Below are 22,869 nucleotides of genomic sequence, written 5' to 3' on the forward strand. Positions count from 1 at the left end.
CCTGGAAAAGAGGAGGCTCAGGGGTAACCTTATTGCAATCTACAGGTACCTTAAAGGAGGCTGTAGTGAAGTGGGGGTTGGTCTCCAACATGCCTGGTGACAGGACGAGGGAGAATGGGCTAACATTGTACCTGGGGAGTTTTAGGTTGGATATTAGGAAAAACTTCTTTACTGAAAGGGTTGTTAGTCATTGGAATGGGCTGCCCAGGGAAGTGGTGGAGTCACCATCCCTGGAGGTCTGTAAAAGATGTTTAGATGTAGAGCTTGGTGATATGGTTTAGTGGAGGACTGGTTACTGTTAGGTCAGAGGTTGGACTAGGTGATATTGGAGGTCTCTTCCAACAGAGAGGATTCTGTGATTCTGTGATCCTGCTATGCCCTAAAAAGAGACACTGTTAAATATGTGTATTTATATATATATATATATATATAGTGCATTTATATATATATATATATATATATATATATATATATATATATATCATTAAATTCTTGCCTTTGGTAATGAATTCTGTAGTTGGTTATGGTACAAAGTATTTCTTTTAATTTTTTGTAAGTCTATTTTATTTGTATATAGGTGATTTCTTCCTAGTTTTTGAAAATGAAATTTTGATTTATGTCTTTATGTTTATGTCCCTTATATTTGTCTTTCTACCAAAAGGAGTAATTTACTGTTTTAAATATTCAACCTCATGCTTTCTTCTTTAACACACACCTATGAACATCTTCTACATTTTTTACATCTTTGATCAGGAATCAAAGCTGAGTCAGAATGACCAAAGAAACGGTTTATGTAAAGTCATTATATTTTCAGAAGTATCCTTGACTACATCTTTAATTTATATCAATATTGATTGCCTTTGGAGGAATTTAGACCAGGTCTTAATGACATGAGAGTATAAAACAAACAAACAAACAAACAAACAAACAAAAAACCTCTTTTCCCTAATTGATTTCTCTCTCTCTCTCTTTTTTTTTTTTTTTTTTCCCTTCTTCCCCAGTATTTCAGTATTACTGAGCTATGTGTAGGAAATATCACATAAATCCCCAAGCAGCTGGAAAAAAAGCAAAGACTAGTGAAAGAGTTGCATGATTTCACTATTAATTCACTTGGCAGTTAATAATAATAATAATTTCTTTAAAAAGTGCAAATTAATTAATAAGAGGCTCGACTGCCAGCCCAAATGCACTCAGAGCTGCTTAGTCTCCATTTTTTTCCAGTGAAAGTTTATGACATGACTGTATGTTACACAGCCATGACACATGGCAAATCTACTTTCTTTGTTTTTGCTCAGCCATGCTGTCTGTTTCCTTCAAAACATTTTATATCCAGAAGAAGCTTAGCCATTGCCATTGCCATTATCTAAGGAAAAGCCAAAAATGTAAAAAAATAATTTCATGGTCTCAGTTGTGTTGTAGTAACTCTTATAATTGTTCTAAGATGTGTTTTTTCCTCATAAACCTGGGGAACATAAAGAAAGCTGTGTAATCACATGGCCAAAAAAATAGTCCAATGTAAATATATGTACTCTGTCAACAAAACTTGCTTTTGTACTTACGCTAGGAATAGTAATGCAAAAAGCATTGCTGGAAAGCACAATTCTCTTGGAGGTTACTTACTAAGTCCTATAGCTGCCACTGAAGGCAGCTATAAGAGCTCAAGATGTCAGGAAACAGACGTAATCAGCAGATTTACCCAGACTTTCAAAGAGAGAATACTTCTTTGCTATTTTCTCCTCCATAACTAAACAGAGAAAGATGCCTCACTGCACCGTCATCATTCATAAAATATATATAACAATATATAAACATATTTTGTTCACAGAATTTTGTTCTACTACTCCAGGGAAAATCGTAAGTCCAGTAAATTCAATAGGACTGACTTTCATGGAGCCAAGATTCCACCCCCTGCACCAGACTTGCCTGTGAGGAAGGCCCCAACAAATTCCTCTGATACTACAAACCAGTGAGCCTCAGCTCTATGCCTGGCAAGATCATGGAAAAGATCCTTCTGGAAGCAATACCAAAGCACATGCAAGACAAAGAGGTGATCCGAGACAGCCAGCAGGGCTTCACCAATGGTAAATCATGCTTGACCTATCTGGTGACCTTCTACAATGGAGTGGCCGCATCAGTTGACAAGGGAAGACCAACTGATGTCTTTCCTTGACTTTCCTGCAAGGCCTTTGACACAGTCCCACATGACATCCTGGTCTCCAAATTTGCAAGCTATGGATTTGATGGGTGGACCATTCAGTGCATATGGAGTTTGCTTGAAGGTAGCACCCAGAGAGTCGTGGTCAATGGTTTTATGTCCAAGTGGAGGCCAGTGACCAGTGGTGTCTCTCAGGAGTCTGTCCTGGGACTGGAACTGTTTAATATCTTTATCAGTGACATAGACAGTAGGATCAAGTGCACCCTCAGCATGGTATATGACAGGTTTATTATTACATTTATCTACAAATATGGAGGACTTTATTGCCTTAATGAAAAGTTATTTATTAAATGAAAAGAGAATAATCTACAGAATTCCACATCTTTAAATAAACCAAAACTCAAATCCTCCAATAATGTAAATTAATGGGAATAAGTGCTAAAGGAAACCCAAAGCATAGTTAATTTCAGAATGGGGCATAAAAATCCACATAAATGCAAAAAGAAGATAACTTTAAATACATTATATTTAAAGGAAAATTAACTTAGTTAATTGAAACAAAAATGCAGTCAAGTTTCTGATGGATTTAGTATAGGGTTTCTTTTGTAGAAGAAGAACTTATTGTGAAGTGGTAGTAAAATTTGGTACAAATTTTTGCAACTTGAATATAGTTCATACTTTGTATCAGGATAAAGAATGCTTTTACTGAGCAAGAAAGAAGAGTTAAAGTTATTAATGGGTTTTGAGAAATTTACATGTAATTTTTCAGTATCTCAAAATGGGGCAATTAAACAAATGTTTTGTTATGTATATTCTGTCCTACATGAACACAGACTTGACACTAATTTAGCAACTTCCTATTACAGTTTGTACTTGTAGCTCATTATTGAAATATCTGCTTCTGGAGAGATGTAGCAGTTACTGCAAACATTTGCATGATCATTAGTACAGGCATTAAGCATGGAAATTCAGATGGAAATAGCTGGTACTTAGGACTGATGTCCACACTATACACATTTCAGGAGATATTACTTCGGACTAGCCCTAGTACAGTTTAGTGGATGAGATGTCCTTCAAGAGTGGAAGTTCATTAACTGATCTCTTGGAGTGTGTTTTCAAGTTTAGTTTCAGCCAAAAAGAATCAAATTTGCTTGTTCTGAGACCACTCTGCACTCTTTGAAGATATATGGAAGATTTCCTTCAAAGTTGCATCCCTGATCACTAAATGTAATTTAGTGATCAGGGATGCAGACCCTTTCCCTTGGGACTGTTCTCCAGAAAGTACATATATCCAGAATTGCCCCATACCAGGAGCAGAATCCAGCTCTAATTGTATTTCATGGGGTTGGTGATTGCTCAGCCATCTAATTTGTTAAGGTCTTTCTGTGAGACCTCTCTAACCTTGACAAAGTCAACAGCTCACTAAACAGTCAACAGCTGATCACTAAATGTAATTTAATTCACTGAAATTATGATGTAGAAATAGAATAGTAAACCAAATAAACTGTACAACTGTTTTTTGATAGATTGAGTTTACCAGTTTACCAGTTTGATTAGAACTTTGGATGAAATTATCAGATAATCCTCATGTTGTGAAAAATATGTCGTCTTTTAATAATCAGAAGTGGTAGCAGGTCCTCCTAACTTAGTATCACCTGCAAACTTACTTGGTATGCGCTTGAGTCCTGCATCTAGATCGTTTACGAAAACCTTGAAGAGCGATGCCCCTAAAATGAAGCCCTGGAGAACCCCACTAGGGACTGGCTGCCAGCCTGATGTAACTCCATTTCCTAAAACCCTCTGAGCTCGACCCATCAGCCCACTCTTCACCCATAGTATAGTGTGCTCGTCAAAATATATGCTGGGCATTTTGTCAACAAGGAAACATGGGAATACGATCCTCAACAAGGATCACGTTGGGGTGGAGCTTCCCTCCTTGCAGAAGTTCAAAAGCTGTCTGCACATGGTCCTGGGCAGCCACCTTGAGGCGGCACTGCTTGAGCAGGAGGTTTGGACCGGGTGACTTCCAGAGGTGATAAGAGGTGATAAGAGATCAAAAGTTTTTCCATGAATTCCTTATGAGAAGCTGTGTCAGACAGCTGCCAGTCTCTGGCTTGACCCTCCTGATCTTGGAGGATAGCTCACTTTTGCTTTCTCGCTTAATTGTTTTGTAATTCAGCACAGGATATGTACAAGGAGGGTGTGACCTATCAACTATGTGCCTTATTTTTTTTTTCCCAGAGTCCAACACATATATAATTCTAAAAATGAATTCCTCTTCTGTTGTTTTTGAGTGCTTAGCATTCATGCTAGTAATGAACCTGAGACACTGTTGCAGAGAGTAGTTATTTTTGTCAAGGAGTGCAGGAAGGAGAGTGGGAGTTCTCTTTTCTTTGTTGTTCACATCTTTAATTTGAATTTGCTCTTTAATATATATATTTTCTTTTTCTCCCTCTGCTCCAAGATTCGGAAACACATCATGAAGAGGTGTGCCATGAATAGACCTACCAATCAGTCAAGTAATTCATTGTCTGATCAGAGGTGCACCAGTATTTTTTTTTTAATATTATTGTTATCGTGGTCAGAAATCATTAACATGGTTTATATCTTAAAACACTTTACAATATGCAGACATCTTGGGCCATACTATTTCAGAAAGGAGTTAGTGAAAGGCCCAGACAGAATCTGTAACATCTTGCATGAGGCAGGCCAATGGAAATGGGCTTGAATTATTTTCAGACCCACTTAATGGACTGTAGGTCTTCTCTGTTAACCTTAAGTGTTCTTAAGGCATCGAGCATACTAATAAAGTATTATGAAATGTGGTGTGGTGGATGTTTATATCATCTGCGGTTCTAGAAGATTTGCAGATATAATAGCAAGTATCTAATACTGGTGCAATAGTTCGTATGAAAATTTTATTTCCTTCTTCAATATTGCAACACTTTCCTGCTTTCTGTCCCATAAAAGACATAACTAAATTGCTTAAAGAGCATTTCTTCTATTATCAGGAAATACAAATAAAACTCAAATAAAGCACAAAGTCAAGGTCAGCCTGCCCTTCCTTCCTTCGGTTAGGCCACATACACCGAGACAAAGGAGGAAGATCAGTTACTGAAGCAGAACTAAATGTCTTCCATTTCTGTATGAAAATTTAAGAAGCAAATCCTTCAGTTCATTACATGCTTGTTTGATCTGAAGACACCTCATTGCCCAACATGGAAACAGATGCTTTTAGGAAGTACAGATACAGTTGTGCTTGGGAATGGAGTCTGCTCAGATCTTGGAAAGAAAGAGGAACATTTATTTATTTATTTATTTATTTGTATCCCCACCGGAGAAATCCAAGTCCTGTATGTTGGGCATTTTCTCTTTTAGCCATGTCTAAGCTGAGGTTGCACTTGGTTGGTCACTTGTGACTACATAACATGACATAAAGTTTCTCTTTTGAACCATTTCCAACTTCAGCAATCTACTCACCTGGGACGGGTCATTGCATTAACCCAAGCAGCATCAGCAAACATGGTAGGAATGCTGTCTTCAGCGTGAGTTCAGAGCCAGGCCAACAACAGGCACGAGAAAATGAGACTGGTCCTACCTACCTCTGCAGAAACTATTCATTGGCATGCTGTTTCTTCTCACATTTTATATGAATTAGCAACCTTTTTTATAGTGTTATCGTTTTACATGCATCTGTTTTATTCTCATGCTTAGCAAAATGTTTTACTACTAATTAACTCTATATTAAATAGCTTTTATTGAAGATAAATTTTGTTTCACACTAGCCGTTTTATATTCTTAAGGATAAATGAAATCAGAGGTACACACATGCAGCAAAGACCAATGTACACTGAGCACTGTGGATCAAAGAGAGGAGTTCTGATGCAAGGATACTGGAGGAAGAGCTGAAATATTGACAGATCTGCTACCATGTACATATTTATTTTAATAGATATCTAAGGAATGACAATTTGCATATACATTTAACTGCAAGTCCTTAATGTGATAGGGATAAATTATTCAAATATTTTAAAGAAATCAGTAGAAACATCTAAATATTTTATAATAGTAACATTTACTGAAATAAAAAATACAATACAATACAATAATAAAATAATATTAAAATAAAATAAAATAAATAAAATAAAATAAAATAAAATAAAATAAAATAAAATAAAATAAAATAAAATAAAATTAAGGCTATAACTCAAAATTTATGTTCTTTGGTTTGAGAAAATAATACTAGCTTTTTTTTTATTATCATTATTTTGGTGTTTATCAGTTAATTTGTTCCATTGTCACAGACAGCACACCCTCACCCACTGAAAGGTTTTCTTACTCATATCTTCAGAACTGTAACTTTCTAAGTGGAAAATGAATTGGACTGGTGAGTACTATTGTACGTGGTTTAGTAAAATGTAAATGACCCGTTGAAGTGGCACTGCTATCCTACCACCAAAGATGTTTATTTGAAACTGAAATATTAAGAATTTGATGGTTCATATAACTTGTGGTATGTATTTCTGTATCAGACATCTATTTTCTGATGCTGTAAACACAACATTTTTAAATTAATTTGGAAATATAGACTTGGAAGGAAGATACAAAGCTCAAATCCTCAGTGACAAAATCCACAGAATTTACTTTTTATTACATAACTCTGTGTCTTATTTTTTATACTTGGAATATTGAAGAACTGCTATTTGTTCAGTCTGCTGGAATATCCAACACAACACAACATGTTTGGCATAAGGAGGCTGTACAGAATAAATAAAGACTCTAAGAAATGAAAAAAAAAATATTGCAATAGACCTAATCAAATTTGCATAATAAGCTGTCAATTTCTTAATTTAACTTTTTATTAGACATTTAAAAATAAGTCTATGATTCATTGATTGCTTTAAAAAAGCACTTTCAGACTTCAGTGGACTGCACAACTGAGTAAAGTCCACTACTATGAGATTTCTATTACTGGATTTATTTTTCATTGTTTTTGCAGAGATAATTTCTCATTACTTCCCAAATCTAATAAAAATAAAACAGGTTGAACACAGCCTTAAGTAGCTACATACAGTAGAAGATGTCTAGGTCTCAGCATTTTATAGTATCTGAGGCAGAGTACATATCTATCTAAGTGAAAGTATGTATCTTTCGGTATTTGAATTTATACTTATATGTAGTAATATTTCATTTACTGAAACTTTTGATCTTCCAAGAAAATATGAAATCCAATACATAGCAGATACTGAGAACATGGGAACATGGTGCTTTTTTTTTTTTTCCAAATTAAATTAGATGAAGGTATTAATAGATATTGTAATTGAATTAGTTACTCAGAATGTGGTATTTATTTCTGTATCAGACATCTATTTCCTGATGCTGTAAACACAACATTTTAAAGTTCATTTGAAAATACAGTAATTATTTAGTAATTTATTTATTTGGAATACAGTTATTTTTTTAGGTTTGAAAATTGGGTTAATTGTATATTGAAGTCATATGTACACAATACACAAATGCATTTCTCTATATTCCAATAAGTAAAAGAGGTATTTGGAGAATGCTATTAAACCTGTATCTCAAGCTCTTTTAATGTAGTCATGTTACACGGAAGTGCTTAACGTTTTTTCCACTTTCTGAGGTATTGCAGTAAAAACAAATAACACCTTAATGAAAAACACTCTTTGATAGAAATCTATCTGCTGATGTGGATATTAAAGAAATTAAGAAAATATTTCTGAAATTCTATGGAAAATAGAATTAAAAAAAAAAAAATCTGAAGCGTGAAACAGTGTCATCTACCAGCAGCTACATCAATATCCAAAAAAAAAAAAAAAAAGAACTGAAAAGGTTCAGACAATGAAAAAAAAAAAAACTTTACAAAGGCCCTTTTTTTCAGAAGAGGTAATGAATAATTTTTTAATTCGTTTGATAAATTATCAGGATTATAGTGAATAACATAATACCCTGCATGATAAGTATATTTTATGAAAAAACCTGAAGCTATGCCAAATCATGGTCATGCACAATGATTGTAGCTTTTCCAGTTCCTGTGCCTTTAGAGACTTAATGTATCCCAGATTTAGCTGTTTTTATTGGCTCTTGGTGTTCAAGTATGCAAGCAACTCTGAACTCTAAAGTCAAAATATCAAGAAAAGGGTATGGAGTCCCCTTACAATCGTCTGGCATTGAAAATATAGGGAAAACCTTCAGAAATCAATAGTTTCCTTCAGTAAGGTCTCCATCTTCAGTTTATACTGAACTGAAAATTAACTGACTTTTGCCATATGCACCAGGTGATTGATGTTTCCCTTTGTCATTGGGGTGTAATTTGGTAAATATGGGGTAAAATAAGATGTCAATCAATAATTAAGATTCAAAAAATAAAAACTAAAAAACAGTATATAATGTAAAAACATTGTGTGTTCCACAGACAGTTTTTGATCTTATAAAGCAAAGTATACATAGAATAACTGGTATTAATAACAGAAACTTCTCAGCTGTCATTATATGTAGATAACATCTGCAATCCTAAGTTGTAAAAGTTTTTTCTCATTAATATTTGTATTTTTTGTCCTAAACTTAATTGTAACCCACCTATATGTGTATCCCTACTTCTTCAATAGAACAAACTTTGAAGACAATGTGCAGCTATATTTTTTCCAGAGATAATGTCACCTAAACACCACTATTTTATGGTATATCAAAAAACATCTCTCTATATATACATACGTACACTCACGTACATAAATTATACATTCTCTCTCTATATATATATATAATGGAATAAATATTCCATTATTCCTTTTCCTGATTATACAAAAATTCTTATCTTCTTTAATATCCAAATAACAGCCAGTTTAAACATTTGACCAACAAAACTGTAATAGAGGACTGTTAAATTTTAAAAGTGGCGTATGCATAAGAGTTTATCTGCATGTGAGAGCTTCTTCTGTGTGTGAGAGTTTAAAATTATATTAACAATTAAGAATATATTTAGACATTTATTAATATTTGCCTTCACATTGGTGAATGTGGAACCCCCTTGCGGCTTGGTTTTCCTTTTTCACTTAGATTCATGAGTCACATATCTTTTTGTTTTGTTTTGTTTTCTTTTTTTTTATTATTAATATTATTTTTTCAAGACATTCCTTCTGAACTTTTCAATCATGCTCTGGATAAACTAAATAATGAAATTTTTGGTCAGCCATTTTTTTTTTTTCAGTCAGGCTTTCCAAAAGCTGCAGGTCTTCTCTAAGTCCTGTCAATTTTAATAAACTTTTTGACAAAGGTGATTATAGCATCATGGTAGTTTTCTCATTTATTTCCAGTGTTTCCAATGTCCCTGAATTTACATACAAGTTTTGCAGTCTCAGTCTTATCTATGCACTTAAATATTTATTTCTCTACAATATTAATAAGATACATTTAGCATACTTCTTTTATTTTACTTATACTGATGAATGAGTTTAAAATTGTGTAGTCATCCTTGGTAAGGGTAAAAGCTGAAATCTGGCAGGTTTTGTAACTTCCATAGACCTCAGTGGAAAATAAGAACTAATGATCTTGTATGTTCAGGCCCTTAAAACATTAATAATCTGAATCAGTCTTGAACAATTTCATAAACAAAGCAATAAAATGCTGGGTGTAGTCATGTACAACCACCACCACCTCCCCCTCCAGTCCTCTCCATGACATTTAATGAAAGAAGAAAAAAATTGAGTCACAAATGATGATAAGAGAAGGCACTGGAGATGTTTGACTATGAAAACAGAATTCAAGACTTCAGTCATTTCAGTCAGCTCTCCAAGACAAGGTCAGCTTCTACCAAAGCACAAGCACACAAATCCACGGGTCAGCAGAAATGATTACCATAAACAAATCTGGCCAAATGTCATGACTTTTGGAAGCCTATGCAAATGAACATTTAAGTCATCTGGGTTCCACTAATCCACGTGAAGCTACACAGTTTGTCAAGCAGGAATAAACAACGTCTCTTCTTTTATTACCCAATCAAAATACATTTAAATTGTTGTGAAAAACAAAATACAAATTTATTTCCTGCTTTTCATTTTAGGAGAGAAAGGAAAGGAGACAGAGTTCTCTCTCAATAATGCCTGTAGATTTTAAAAGAACAGAGTCGAGTCACCCCGCACCACAATACTTTTTTTTAAAAGATTGATTGACAGCCTGGGCAAGTCTTCAAGCCTGTGTGACAAAGTCCAACTGTTATGTGATGTTGCTTCTTCCCCATACAGAGCTGCAGCAGCAGTAGTCTCTGATCCCCTGCCACATCACAGCTTTAAGTGGCTGCTTTCCACACCAATGGCACTGACACTTCGCTGGCTGAACACCTATCCCAAGCCTTTGCACTTACAGTACCTGGCACCAGTCCCTACTTCTTCCCTGGATTTTTTACAGCAGTGTTTTTCCTGGTCATACTAAAGCTCTCCAGCAGATCCCCACTTAGCAGTACTTCTTTATACTTCCAACATATTTCTTTTTCCTTGTACATTTACTGCCTCCTGCCTTATCACTGGACTAACTACAGACAAGACACTTTGAAACAAAATCCGGTAGAAGTTACAAACAGAATGAACAAGGTTATGTCTTCAGTGGGAAAAATAATAATAATAATAATAATATTTAATTAAGAACATTAAACTGTTGTGGCAAGGATAAAATTGTAATAGATAGTTCCAAGAAAAAAAAAAAAAAAAAAGTATATTTTTCTAATAAACTGTGTGAAGCTTTTCTTTCAGTGTTTTCTTAGGAACAGCTAAAACACAGCACAGCTAGGTAGCAAAGGTTCACTGAAACAAAAACAGTCTATAGCCACATATTTTAGGGGCTTTACAAGGCCAACAGAAGTCTGGTTTAATTTCCAGATCCTGGGAATTAATGACAATTAGCTCTTTTAGTGTCTTTAGAGCAATTTCCATGCAAATATTGTATTACAATTCTCATTTTAAATCACTTAAATGTGTGTATTTTTAAGCCCATTGGCACAGGCTTTTCAAGTTAAGTGCTGTCTGTCTTTAATGAGGAAGAGTTCCTCCTGAAGTCATCTGTGCTGTGTGACAGTCTGCTCCCACTGACTGAAAAAAGCTCTCCCAAGTTGAAGTTGAAGTCACACTTCAACAAATTACTGAGCACCACACTTTTATCCCGTTTTCTAGGTAGTAGTTAAAAGTATTCACTTTTTTTTTTTTTTTTTTTTTTTTTTCCATTATGCAAGTGAGGAATGCCCTGGATCAAAGATTAACCTCCCATCTGATATATTGTGCAGGAAGAATGAAAGGAAGAATGGTAAGCACAGAAGTACCTATAAACATTAACCTGGCAGCTAGCTCTAGCCTGGCAACCTAGAGCTCCCGACTGTCCTGAGAAATAAACTACATGAAACACCCAGATGATTCAAACTCTTGCATTAAGGCATATGGAGCCTCTACAGCTGGATTTAAGAGTCCTCTTACTATGAAAGCCACAGTTCCCAATTGTTTTCAAAAGCAATCATAAAAAAGAGCATCCAAAAGTCAACAGGAGTCTTTCCAAAGGGTTTCAGGAGAGTGTTTGAACAGACCCTATGTGTGCAGTAGGCTTTAAAGCCTTCTTCCTCTATTCTGCTACTTATTTCCTCTTTCTTTGTGCATGCTATTTGCTTGCTACATTCTGCTTTCTTTTGTGCAATACTAATTGCCTTCATTTATCCCATATCTCTGATTTGCAGATGTAGACACATGGTATATACTCCCAATGCTTTTCAGCACAGAACTTCTTCAACAGATATATTGCCAATCTCACCTACTTATTGTTCAGATGAATAGTCCCTCTGTCAATATGCAGAATCACTTAAGAATATTAAAGAAACTATCAGTCACCATCATAATGTGCAAAATGCTCTAAATGTTGTTTTCCTTTGACAGTATGAATCTAAGGATAACTCCTATGCTCACCATGGTGCACTGTCACACAGAATGTAAGTGGGTGAAAACCCATTTTTATAATATCAAATAAGGAAAAAACATAACTAAGAGATTCTACTTCAGCTTTTCCGGTTGCAATTCTGCTACACTTATTGAGTAGATATAGCTACTTTTGGGTATACTTAAGCATTCAGCAGGGTAAGAACAATTGGATAGGACTTCTATGCTTATATATTTATACTAACTCTGTCCAAAATCATGGTTAGAGGAGGTGAATAAAGTTCTGCAAATAAACAGGCAGTTACCTTTCCACACACTGTTCCACTAACACAAGAAGACCAGATGTTCTCCAATGGATATCACAATTAACACTGTCTCACTAGAAATTCCCCATCTGATCTACCATTGTTTTTAGTGCTTATCTCAGTATAAAAGGATCATGAACTTGGGACGATCTCATTGAAAAATATTTTTTAAATATTTTATTTGACCCACATGTCCCCCTGAATGGTCAGCTGAGAATCCAGTGCATCTTTTAAAGGTGAAAATCCTGTAATTTTCCCAGGTTTCAGTTTTGTTCATGAAGACAAACTTTATAAATATATTAAACCTGTTACTGATTAATATACTTACTGCCTTTTCCAGAACTAAAGTGCTTTGTAAATAGCTTGCTGTCTAGAAAGCTGCTTTGAAAATTTTGAAAACTTTACATTTACAAATTTCTTATTATTGTTGAGAATAGTACAATTTGAGGTGGCCTAGATAAGTATTTCTGCTGTGTGGCCATCATAGTCTTTGGATACAGTGGTAGAGACTCTTTTAATTGGGACAGAGCATCCTCTGTGAAGGGTCATGAGTTCAAGAGGTCAATTAACTACAGATCAGGCTAAGTCCAAATTGTTCCAGTTAGCTGTTGTAAGTTGTGTCTCTTCATCACATATTTCACGATGCAACAAGCTGCATCAGTCATATTTTTTTACCATTTGCACTACACGGTGTCAAAGGCGTTTTCTTTCTTTCTTTCTTTCTTTCTTTCTTTCTTTCTTTCTTTCTTTCTTTCTCTCTCTCTCTCTCTCTCTCTCTCTCTCTCTTTCTCTATTTCTTTCTCTCTCTCTTTCTTTCTTTTCCCTTAGTAGATCCAAATTATTTCTTTCTGTGTTGGAATGATTTTCTTGTAAGTACATTTCTATCTAGGTTTGTGAATGAAACTATGCAGAATTCAATGAGAAATCACATGACTGAGAAAAGTGATGGACCTAGGTAGGAAAATATGTGTTCTAATATTCTGTAGCAAATTATATATGCATATCTATATCTTTTAATTGTATTGGTTTATTGTATTCCAAAAAAAAAAGAGTACACTCTTTCCAGTGATTGCTGGGTTATAACAAAATGGTTAGCTATTAAGATGTTAAGTACTGAAATCCACAGGAAAGATCAGATAAGCGTAAGAGAAAAATTTGCAGGAATGAAGGCTCAAGGAAGCATATCATATATTGTATCCTTGTAACTGTAATGTGGACTTCTTATTCCTTTAACTTACAGTTAAAGGAAATAACAACTAAAATGCCCAATCACTTTCTGAAGTTAGGGACAAAAAAGTGTTTGTTTTTCAAATACACTACACATCTATCATTCTGATTATTTTTAGCCAAACTAGTGATATAAATATTGATGCTGCATATTGTTCCCAAGATGCTTGCTCACATAAATCAGTACAGTATCTCAGTTTAAAACAGAACAAAATAAGAGGATTTTACTTTTGTTGTGTTGGTTTGTGTATTTTAAGAGATTATAAGTAGCTGACAGTGGCATTTCCATCCTTTTCTCATTTAATCAAGCCTGTTTGTCATTAGGATGCCAGAATACGCTGAATTAGCTGAAGTGTTGAGCAACGCAAGACAAAAATGTTATACCATATTTGAGCAGATTCAGCATCTTTTAGCAATATCTTAAAAAACATGTGGAAATGTTAAAGTCTGTTTCCCCCAACAGATTTTAATATTTTGCCTGAGTTTTATTTACTTATTCCTTCAAATAAAGAAAATCCATTCAAATAAATGAGAACTTTGTTTTTATTAAAAAGTAAGGTAAAACATGACTGAATGATTATTATTTTTTCCTATTCATTCAGCATTCAGCCTTAAACCCCCACTGTTTGAGCAACCAATGTTCCCTCAAAGGCAGTTCGGATTGGCAAGGTTACCTTTGTTCTCTGTCCCAACTTTCCATCTGGATCAGGGTGTTCTTGCTTCTGGGTCTCCATGTGAGGAATTCCCACCCTGAGGGAGATGCACCAGACTCACTCATTGAGGCAGGATACATCCTTTCAAAGGCTAAGGAGCCTATTTCCGCCCTTTCAAATACACTCTCACACTTGTGGTTTATTTGCTTATATGTAGGGTTCTTTTCTCATGCACTGCTCCAATTTTTTGTGTGTTGTTGTTAATAAGATGTCCATAATTGTAGTGTTTGACCATTCCCCTGAATACATTAGTGGCTTAGTTCATAACCAATTTATTTATCTCAAAATACAAAACATTTATGAGATTACAAAGGTGCTAATCTTGCATTAATATCCTGCAGAAACTTTTGTTTATGTAAGTCCACAAAAAAGCTTAACAGATCCATCTTCATGTTTCATTTTCTTCTCACACACATCATTTGGTCTGTAAAGCAAAAGGCAGAAACAAATTCTGGATGTACACATTGAGTGGAATGAGGCAGAAATCTGTGGGAAAGCCTCTACTAACATCATCACTATCAATCTCTGCTTTTAGACCTGATGATGTTGCTTTCTTGGATGTTGTGATACCTCATGGAAGTATTGGAACGAATCCAAAGGAGGGCCACAAAGATGATCAAGGGACTAGAACACCTCTCCTATGAAGACTGGCTGAGAGAGCTGAGTTTGTTCAGCCTGGAGTAGAGAAGATTCCAGGAAGACCTTCTAGCGGCCTTCCAGTACCTAAAGAGGGCCTACAGGAAGACTGGGGAGGGACTCTGTCAGGGAGTACAATGATAGGACAAGGGGTAATGGCTTTCAACTAAAAAAAAGAAAAAGGTAGTTTAGATATTTGGAAGAAATTCAAAGAAATTCTTTACTCAGAGGGTGGCGAGGCACTGGCACAGGTTGCCCAGAGAAGCTGTGGATGCCCCATCCCTGGAGGTGTTCAAGGCCAGGTTGGATGGCGTTTTGGGCAACCTGGTTTAGTGGGACATGTCCCTGCCTATGGCGGGGGGTTGGAACTAGGTGATCTTTAAGGTCCCTTCCAACCCAAACCAGTCTGTGATTCTATGATTCTATGATGTTCCCACCACATATTTCTTTGATCTCCATAATTGGCTCCTCTCTGGAATGCTCTTTTTTGTGCCCCCCCCCTTCCCTTCTTCCCTCTCCCCCTTTCCCCCCCTCCCCCCCCATCTAAGTTCTGACTCCACATGGACCCTAAAGTGGAAAGGAATGACACTCCTGTCCTCCTGTCCATTTCTTCAATAAGCAGATGCCAAAGTTCTGTGTAAACATCTATGCTGTTAGCATATAAGTATTTGCATGGGTAACATTTTTATATCATGTTTTTCATCTCCAGATTTTGATTTTTATATTTTAAGACTCAGTCTCATTCATCATCTTATTGCTGACAATGGGTATTAACATTTTTCTGCAAAAGAAGTACAAAGTGTACAGAGCACAATTGTTATCATTTAATATGACCTAAATACTGTATAGATCTTTCTGCAAAAGAAACATTCCATTCATTTCTAGGTATAAGGGAAGGAAAGTTTCAACTGAAAATCTGAGCTCATCTGCTGATGTTTCTTTTTATTTTCTTCATCTGGCAGTTTTCTACTTCATTTCTTAAATTTCCTTCATTTTTGTAATATGAAAAATAATTTAGAGGAGAAGAAGAACATTTAAAGCCATGAGGTTTCCTTATTTTTTTTTTTAATTTTTTTTTTTTTTTACTATCCATGGTGCTATAGAACTCAAAACAACAGGATTTTTTATTTAGTGCTTTCTTTCCTTTATTTTTTTTCCTCTGCCTCTGACATAAGATATAACAGTTTTCCACATCAGCAAATATTTGCTGTTTGCAGATCATGTTATTTTGTTTTTGTTATTTCTATTTGACTATAGCTTGAATTCTTAGTCTGTTTTTGAGGTATGCAAAATTCTTTATATATTAATTATGTATGTAGTGTGCAGAATGCATATAGATTGTTTCCTTGTGCATGTCTGACTTCCACAATTCACTTGATATCAGAACTTGGAAAGGATTCAAAAATCCTACAGTGACAGAAATCACTGAAATTTCTGAAAGATTCATAGGGATTTCTGCATTAAACTCAGTGACATCTCCCAGTTGCAGAACCAGCAATTTTGGCTGACAGACCACTAGGTAGTGAGCAGATCTGAGGAAAGATTTTACAGCACTTACTGCTAACACTTGAGTATCCAGGCTTTTAAATCTGTGCAATGTCAAGTTTACTAGGATGTGCTGGGAGAAATCTGTGCAAGTCCCATTCTGTGTTGCACTCTGGACCCAAGGTTAACTTAGTTATGCAAATGCAAACCAGGCCAGTGGAAGATTTTGGCAGCACTATGCAAGCAAGAGAGATGCACATGGTTACCATGCAGTGAGCATGTGTCTTTCAGAAAACGTCTGACTTTTTGCAATGTTTGGTTAAAAAAAAAAAAAAAATTATTACCATCTGCTGAAGAAGAAACTTCCTCAAATGTACAGGCCAGCTACAATCCAAAACAGATTTTGTTCAGATGAGCACTAGAGAGACAGTTACTTGTGCCTAGCAGCAAAACCTGCAGCCACAGTAGACCACAGGTTATCTTTCTTGTGAAGTTTCCTAGCATAGCTGTTGTTATAGCCAGAGGACTTTCTGTACCAACACCAGGAATAGCAGGCCCCCTGGTAAGCAGAAAACTACTCTGTGGTTCTCAAAAAAAAAATGTAACTATTTCTTGCCATTATATCCATACTGGCTTTGAGGAATTTGCCCTGGAGGCCAGGAAGCCTGTCATCTGTGCCCTGGGGTGTGAGCAAGCATCACAGATTTGCACATATGGTCCTGTCTACAACAGGCCCTGACTCTTTTTCACCCTAAACTCTTACAAACTGTAGCAGCACAAAGAGGCCTTACTACCTTGGATACTTGGTTACCGGAATGCTTTATGACTTAGTGTCTCCAAAGGACGTGGAAAGAATGAGTAGATATATTGTGTTACATAGTCAGAGGATGAATCAGTACTTTGGCAGTCCTCAGGAAGTTCCTCAACAATATAAATAGATGCTTGAATTGAAACTATAACTTCTAGCATATAATTTATGGACTAACTGAGATTTTGGTACTTTTCTCATATCTAACTGCCATTCATTATCCATTATTATCTCTGCAAACTGGGGTTTGAGGCGACAAGGAGGGCAAAGCTGAGCCTTGCCACACCAAAAGGAAACGAGAAAGGGATTGGACTTCCACAATGATCAGATAAGAAGACAGATGGTGATGAACACCAAGAACTGGGAAATGAGCCAAAAAATGGGGTATCTGAGAAGATTGGGTATATTATACCGTCTCATTATGGAAGCAACAACCAGATCTGTTCCCCTATAAACTATCCAAATATTTGCCACTAAAGATAGGTGTTGTGGTGTACATACAAGCCCGTAATACAGATCTTCCACATGTGGTCCCTTTCTCCAGTCCACTGAACACACTGCAGTGATAGCCCTTTGTCTTACATGGGTCTGATGTGCACCAAGAGGAAAAGTGCATTTTCTCTCATCAAAACACATTCATCTTGTGACATACTGTTATGAAAAATCCAGCAAGAATGTAGATAGTAGTAGCTAGTAGTATGATATCATTACGTAGGAGAGCATTTGTAAGAAAAAGATCAAAGTATCAAAGTGATAATATATATTTTTTAAATTGCTGGGAATTTTTTGATTTTTAATATTTAGTCTATTTTATTTTTTAATTCCAGTTTTTCTTTTTGGGTTTCATTTTAGTGAAAAATTCCCACTGTAGAATTATTTCTTTAACAAAGCCATACCACAGCTTGGCATAGTGCATAGTTTTCAGTTCTAAGCAAATTGAGATGTTAAATACTATAAGTTTTGTACATACATCTTTAACAATATATTGATTTTAGAACTAGGTGGAAAGCTGTTTTATTACTTCATATATATCTCAAAGATTTTTAAAACTATTTCTTAAATCAAAATAAAAATAAAAAAATTACAAACATTTAACAATTCTCAAGCAAAAATTTCCTTCAGATCACTTTGTTGTTGCTGCTTCTTTATTAGAGATATTGTAAATATCTAGATTTGTAAAACTCTTTCTGATTTAAAACCTTGTTTTAGTACAAATTATTTGGGAAGGGAAATTTTAAACTCTGAAACCTGTATTTAACATTATAAATCCAGAAGGAAAAAAAAAAAATTCTAAGAATGGTTTGTGTTTATCTGAAGTACAGGTATCTCATTCAGAGGTTTTTAATGGATGTACACGTAAAAAATTTATGGCTGGCTTGAAGCATTCCTAATTCCAGAGGAGGAAGGTATTTACCCTAAGTATTCTCCATATAGTCAGTAGGGAGTGGTGGACTCCTTCAACTAAGCACATCCCAGAATAGTTGTCTAAAATACACCTCCTGAACCTTGCTTGCCTCTTGTTTTGCCCCTCAATATGTTCATACAGAGAATGAAGTCTAACAAGTCCAGCCACTGAAGGAGCTTTTCAACTCCCTTGTTAAGCATCTGCACCATGGCTGGCAGAATAAGCTAACATCGACAAAACAGCTGTCAAATGCCTTGACACCAACCACATTCATTAGAAATGTTCACTGTCATTACCTCCACAGTCTGAGTAATGGTTTTGTGAGAAGGAAAGTATTGTATGATTAGTACCAGTATATATAATTTTTAAAAGAAACCTACATGTACAAATCACTGAAAAAAAACTTCAGACTCAAAGCCATATATTCTGATTTAGGTGCCTAAACTGGTCAACCAATTAGATAGCTTGGCTTCTAAACAAAAGCATCCCAAGCAGAACTGTTGAATATCTGCAGTGATGATTGTAACCAGCTTTAGCATGGTCTTCTGGAAATTTAAAATTACAAGCACTGAATTGACATTTTCAGTTGTGAGATTTTTCTTATACATAAAATGAAATTATATAACACTGAAATAATTTATCTGAGACATGATACAACAGGTGTTGAAAATAAGATGCAAATATTGCCTTTATTTTAAACTACAATACAAGGGAAGTTCCAATATTGATTTTTGCCCCATACTTATAACACTTATTATGTTCTCTAGAACTTCCTCTTTACTGAAATAATAATGTTTCCAAAATGGAAGAAATGCCTTAAAATGTCTTTCTTCTGGCTTTTATTCAGGGTAAAGATGACACTGATTAATTCAGCGAATGTGTACATAACTGAGAAAAAAAAAAATCTGATAGTGTAGTTCATATATATCAAAGCACATCTCCTATGCACCTTCACTCTTTTAAAAGTCATCGTCCTTTTTCCAAATTTAGTAAAATTCAGAATAATTCTATTCCAATAACATTCAAACAGCTATAAAATCAATAGGAGCAATTTCATACAGATTCTCACACATTCAAGGTCTAACAATGCACATCACAGAACTTAATAGGTAGATGCTGGAGTTCAAGGCCCTTTCTGATTTTGTTTTGAAATGTACCTCCTCAGAAATGCTGAGCTCTCCCAAAGCATTATTCATTGCATTTAGTTCTATCCAAGTGATACTCAGTTTCTTTCTCAGGCCAATTGCACGTACTCAAGGATTCCCATGAGGGACCTTTTCTTATTTGAAATAAATGCAAGGATTCCAACTGACTTCAGGGATGCGAATTTATTTCTTTGGTTTTGTTCAATAAATTGCTCTCAAATATTTCAGGAAGCTATCACTACAATTTGGATATTTTCAGCCTAAGCGAAATAAAATAATTTGAAGTTGTTGCAATAAATGTCTTATAAATTAACCAAAAAAAAAGGTGATTTCTCCTTATAAAAATGAAGCAGATAACAAATAAGCATGTATAGAATTATAGTATGTATAGAATCACAGAATCATTAAGGTTGGGAAAGACCTCCAAGATCATCTGGCCAACCATACCTCCTACCACCATATATATAGATATATAGTAATTTCATAAATATATATACATATATATATATAATTAAGAGATCAGACTTCCTTAGCATAATTTTCATGAATTTGTCAGACCATAAAGGCCACAAGTTAGAGACTATTGCTGCTATTGCTGAGATCAATTTATGGCTTCTGCACCAAAACCTCAAAAGCAGAGAAAATACTCTGAGTGTTTAAGTCTAGTTTATGTGGTTTATAGCAACAGTCAGTCATCTGTGAATTTTATTTTAGATAGAAGTTAAAGTTATGCCTTTTATATATTTTACTGGTTCATTATGAATACTAAGTGTTTATTACTAATACCTCGAGTACTGTGTTCAGTTTTGGGCCCCTCGCTACAAGAAGGACATCGAGGTGCTTGAGCGAGTCCAAAGAAGGGCGACGAAGCTGGTGAGGGGCCTGGAGAACAAGTCCTACGAGGAGCGGCTGAAGGAGCTGAGCTTGTTCAGCCTGGAGAAGAGGAGGCTCAGGGGTGACCTTATCGCTCTCTACAGATACCTTAAAGGAGGCTGTAGAGAGGTGGGGGTTGGCCTGTTCTCCCACGTGCCTGGTGACAGGACGAGGTGGAATGGGCTAAAGTTACGCCAGGGGAGTTTTAGGTTAGATGTTAGGAAGAGCTTCTTTACTGAAAGGGTTGTGAGGCATTGGAACAGGCTGCCCAGGGAGGTGGTGGAGTCACCATCCCTGGAAGTCTTTAAAAGACGTTTAGATGTAGAGCTTAGGGATATGGTTTAGTGGGGACTGTTAGTGTTAGGTTAGAGGTTGGACTCGATGATCTTGAGGTCTCTTCCAACCTAGAAATTCTGTGATTCTGTGAATACTGTGAAACATGTAATCTTAGAAAAACATTTCAGTTGAATTACTGTCATGCTTTGAGAGGTGATATCTCCCCTTTGAACTACACTCACTTGCTTTATCTGACCTACTGTTTACCTCTCTTTTGGTATAGTTAGTGCCAGAGAATTTCCGCAGACAACTTTAAATGAGATAATTATAGAAGAAAATTGAAGAAGGCAAACTTCAGCTAACAATTATGCTGCAAATCTACAAAGATTAAGTGTTGGTTTGTGTTAGTGTTGGTTTTTGTTTGTTAGTTTGTTTTGTATGTTTGTTTGTTTGTAGTTTTGTTTTGTTTTTGTTTTTCTGTATGAGATTAGAAAAAAAATGCTTTGACCTGGGAATTTAGGAGGTAATACACTGCAGTGTGTGAGACATCGCAATAATACTTTATTTAAATATTTCTTCATAAGTCCTCAGTATTTTACAAAATATAAAATGGACTAGTACAAACAATCTTATCCCAACTGAACTTGCAGTCTATTTCTAAATCAAAGTTCATTCGTTGTGTGAGGTCTAATCTTTTTGATGGATTTTTTGAAGGATCATAGATCCTTCATGCATTGTCTGAAACAAATCTAGGGGTTATAATAAATATATATCTATTTGACTTCTGCCTGTGGGAGAAGAGATTCATAGCTTCTCTTCATTATTTAAACAAAGCATATATTTAAGATAAAATAACTGTTATATATGGAGTGGTAATTTCTGTCGAGAAAATGATCGATATTAATAAAGAAGGGGGACATTTGGGAGTGTGGCCATGGGGGTCAGAAAGCCCTGTGGTTAATGATATCATTAAACTCTTAACTATGAGGCCATCAGGAATATACAAGAGTTTAGAGGGAACGAAGAAGGGTGATTAAGGAGACTCCATGAAGTCTCCGGTTTCTTGTCCTCCAGCTGTTAAGGCATGGAAGTTTCTGGGTGTTTGCTGTTGTTATATGCAAAGTTGTTTGACCAATGAAAACTTGTTTTGAAAAGAACTGCTGTGGGGAGAAGGGTATAGGAGGGGAGCCTGCCCTCAAGATAAAAAAAAGGCAACAGGCTGAAATTACGTTATCAATAAAGAAGCAGGAAAAAGGAATGAAAAGGAACAGGCTAGCAGAATGGAAACCAGGCCGGGAACAGGCACATTGATTGCCTCATGAAGATAGGTTCGGCCAGACTCAGCAAACTGCTCAAAGAAGCTCATACAGAAAGTTGCTGGAAATGGGCGCACCGGAGCTGGGAAGAAGCTCAAGCTGAGAGAAGTGGACCCACGCACACAACTGCCTCTCGCTGGTAAGCAGTTGCTCATTATGGGGAATCACACGTCCTTAGAAACAAAGACTGTCCTGGTAACCTTACAGCTTATTCTCCTTCTTAACAATCAGACTGTTTATGATCCTGAAACATGGGACCAAACTGAGGTCAAGGTGTGGGACTCTGCAACTAAAAATGACAAGGTTGCAGTGGAATTGCTCAGCACCTGGCGAGCAGTCTCTGAGGCCTTAAACAGCCATGTGGGACCACAGTCAGAAACTTGCTAGATAGTGAGGGAGCTGTGGGCTCCTTTACTGATCTGACTGCTACGCCATGGGCCCCTCTGCTGCTACAGCCATCAAAGGCTTTTGCTGTTACGCCCCTGCTGACCTATACGTGCCTTTTGACCCAGGCCTATTGGCCTTGAAAAGGAGATGTGTCTTGCTTTTCTTTGATTCGGGAAGAATGGGATACATAAGGTCTGAAGACCGAGTTGCTT

At 35.9% G+C, this 22,869-nt stretch overlaps 1 long non-coding RNA gene across 7 annotated transcripts in view; it reads right to left on the reverse strand.

Moving 5' to 3' along the window:
- Window positions 1-22,869, reverse strand: part of LOC110352479 (uncharacterized) — a 182,200-nt gene that overhangs the window by 62,222 nt on the left and 97,109 nt on the right. The gene's annotated exons all lie outside the window — the stretch shown is intronic.

This window comes from Anas platyrhynchos, chromosome 3 (assembly GCF_047663525.1).
Source record: "Anas platyrhynchos isolate ZD024472 breed Pekin duck chromosome 3, IASCAAS_PekinDuck_T2T, whole genome shotgun sequence".
In the NCBI taxonomy this organism is placed as follows: domain Eukaryota; kingdom Metazoa; phylum Chordata; class Aves; order Anseriformes; family Anatidae; genus Anas; species Anas platyrhynchos.